At 38.9% G+C, this 3,641-nt stretch overlaps 1 pseudogene; it reads left to right on the forward strand.

The window, feature by feature from the left end:
* The first annotated feature begins 1,752 nt into the window (after positions 1-1,752).
* On the forward strand, positions 1,753-2,482 carry LOC138142817 (ribosyldihydronicotinamide dehydrogenase [quinone] pseudogene; annotated as a pseudogene).
* Positions 2,483-3,641: the final 1,159 nt, after the last annotated feature.

The raw sequence follows: 3,641 nt of genomic DNA on the forward strand, positions 1-3,641 counted from the left end.
TAAGAGTCAACAGCCTAACTGAAGAAAATACCACCTTAAAAAATAGACTAACTCAAATGGCAAAATAGGCTCAAAAAGGCAATGAGGAGAAGAATGCCTTAAAAAGTCGAATGTGCCAGATGGAAAAAGAATCTCAAAAGCTCAATGAGGAGAATCATTGCTTCAGAATTAAATTGGAGAAAATGGAAGCTAATGACTTTATGAGAAATCAAGATGCTGTTAAACAGATCCAAACAAATGAAAGAATAGAAGGCAATGCGAAATATCTCATTGAAAAAACCACTGACCTGGAAAATAGATCCAGGAGAGATAATTTAAAAATTATTGGACTACCTGAAAGCCATGGTCAAAGAAAGAACCTAGTAATGATCCTCCAAGAAATCTTCAAGGAAAACTGCCCTGATGTTTTAGAACCAGAGAGCAAAATAGAGGTTGAAAGAATCCACCGATAAACTCCTGAAAAAGATCCCAAAAAGAAAACTTCTAGGAATATTATAGCCAGGTTCCGGAATTCCCAGATTAAGGAGAGAATATTACAAGCAGCCAGGAAGAAACAATTTGAATATTGTGGAAACACAATTAGGATAACCCAGGATCTGGCAACTTCTACACTGAAGGATCGAAGGGCTTGGAATATGATATTCCAGAGGTCAAAGGAGCTGGGATTAAAACCAAGAGTCACCTACCCAGCAAAACTGAGTATCATGTTTCAGGGGAAAATATGGTAACTCAGTGGAATAGAGGACTTTCAATCATTCTTACTGAACAAAACAGAGTTGAATAGAAAATTTGACATTCAGATACAAGAAGCAAGAGAAGCATGAGAAGGATGCTCCCTATGAATAATTTCCTCTACTAAAGAAGATAGGCACATTTTCTGCATTTGACATTCTGCAGCACTGTGAAATATAACGACTTGCCCAGATTCACAAAGTATCAGAGATGGGATTTGAACCCAGATATTCCTGATACTGATAAATTACTCAGTTAATAACACTGGTGTTTGTCTAACCTGTGGGGTTGAAACTTAGAGAGGAAAGGTTTATGGGAAAAGAGGTTTATGTGGTTTTTATAAACCAGTGTGGCAACAAAAAGTTAATTAAATGAGTTGGATTTTTGCACTTTTAATAATTTATGAGAAAACATTAGAATGTACCTCCTTGATTGCCTTTGAATTCTATGTGAGATAATTATTAAGGTAAAAATAGTGGAGAGGTAGGAGGATTTTGTATGTTTGCCTTCAAGAGCATCTAAGTATCTTGCAATACATACCCTCATGTTCATTATGGCAACAGTTTCATAAATGGACTCCCTGCCTCAAGTCTTTTCCCATTCAAGTCTATCTTCCATGGTATCATTAAACTTATTTCCCTTAAATGTGAAAAAAAGAGTATATTAACTATTTCTGCCTTTTTACATCTGTTTGCAATATCTCTGGGTCTTAATACAAAGTCAAGTTTTTAAAAGTTCCATGTAATGCTGAGAAATACATATTTTTTGTAATCCCTTTTAGAAGACTTTAGAAGACTTTTATTTATAGAACATTCAACTCCATAGTAGCTCCCTCAACCCTACCACTACTACATTGTATATTATGATGGTCAGATTTCCCTCAACCCTACCACTACTACTGATTATATATGTCACCATTGATTTATACCCTTCTCATTATCTTCCTTTCCCTACTTACTGGAATCCCTTGGGATTCTTAGACTGACCTGCACTCATTTGTCTGGGGTCCTTTTCTGTACCATGAGTGGGACAGCATTGGTAGCAATGGAGGATCCTTAGCCCTGGGGAATGGCATGGAAATGAATTCTCATGGTCTATGCACATCAGGAACCCAAGTCTATGAATTCCACGGTGACTGAACTGACCAGTCAGGGATGCCAGGTCACTATGTCTGATTTGTATGCAATGGATTTTGAGCCAAGGACCACAAAAAAAAAGATTTGGCAGGTCCTTTGGATAACTAAAGATTTCTTCAATTATGGGGTGGAAGCACATGTGGCATACAAAACAGGATTTCTGTCCAGTGGTGTCTTGGAAGAGCAAAAGAAGGTACAAGAAGTTGATTTAATTCTATTTAAGCTTCCCTTGTATTGGTTCAGAGTGCCTGCCATCATGAAAGGCTGGACAGATAGAGTACTTTGCCAAGGATTCACTTCTGATTTACCAGAATGCTTTGATAGAGGCTTCCTCCAGGAAAAAACTAGCCCTCATTTCATTCACCACTGGGAGTGATGCTGAGTGGTACTCCAAAACAGGGCTCAACAGAGACATTAAATACAACTTGTGGCCCCTACAGCATGGTGTGTTGCATTTCTGTGGTTTCAAAGTCCTGGCCCCACAGGTCAGCTTTGCTCCTGAATACACATCAGAAGATACGAGAAAGGAGATCATGGCTTCTTGGGCAAGGAGTTTGGAGACCATATGGAAAGAGAAGCCCATAAACTGCACTTCCTCCTGGTACTTTGAATAATAACATCTTATGTTATGGACAATGTTCTTTGCCATTTTTAAAGTTGTGGAGTAGCTAATGGTCTGGAGACAATCTGTTATAATCAATAAAGCTACAAAGTTTACTAAAAAAAATCATTCCCTCAGGACCATGTCCTCTCACTTACCCAGTGCCAGAAGTTCCAACACCTTCCTCCCAAGATAAGACAAGTATCCTTTCAAGTCCCAAATCCCCTCCATAACAGCCAATACAAGGTCTACATTTCCTTTTGAAGAACTTTTCTCTTCATCCATGGGAGCATTCATCAGCAAAACCTCTTCCCACTACTAAAACAGAACCTCTCTTTTCCCCACCACCCCATATTCATTCCTTCTCTCCTCCTCTTCACCCCCCTTCTGCAAGCTCCTCTCTTCCTGGGAGACCATCTTCTCATTGCTAACCTTACATTTAACCCAGACACATTCCACACTCTTCTTTATTCCCCCAGTCCCCTCTCCCTTTTATCCATCCTTCCATTGGTAATGCAGTCCTTCCACTAAAAATGATCCACTTGTAGGCAGGGTGTCACAGGGTCCTGACCATAACACCCCAGGTCCACCTCTCCACTGTTACTTCCACTTGACATGTACTTTCACTCATGTCTCCTTGTATACATTTAAAAAGAAGGCTCCTACTGGTCTCTAGTCAATCACAATATTTCTGTTGCTCTCCTTGTCTACTGGCTGCTGCATTTATTTATCCTTCCTACATTTCTGTTCTCTGGACTGTTCAAGAAGCAAATAATTTCTTCAGGTCTGATTTTCCTTCTAAGAATATTTTAAATACTTCTTTATTTTGAATGCCCCCCACCCCTTTTTTTCATTTATGGTGAAGGTCAGATTTTCAAGGTAGGTCACTTAGTGTTACATCCTTGAGTTCTGTTGCTTTTCACAGCACAATATTCCATTCCCTCCTGTGTTTTCTTCTGGGTACAGAATCGTCTTGTATTACTCAAATTTTCTTTCTTCAGTATTTGTATTTTCTATTGATTTTTGGCAGAACTTATACCTGAATTGTATTGTTAAATTTAACCACAATGTGTCTTGGAGTTTACAGCCCTGTTGATGTTGTTTTTTCTCTCTTTTTCTTCCTTCCTTCCTTCCTTCCTTCCTTCCTTCCTTCCTTCCTTCCTTCCTTCCTT

This window comes from Petaurus breviceps, unplaced genomic scaffold (assembly GCF_028583685.1).
Source record: "Petaurus breviceps papuanus isolate PSGF00001 unplaced genomic scaffold, PetGlider_PUasm1.0 90604, whole genome shotgun sequence".
Taxonomy (NCBI): domain Eukaryota; kingdom Metazoa; phylum Chordata; class Mammalia; order Diprotodontia; family Petauridae; genus Petaurus; species Petaurus breviceps.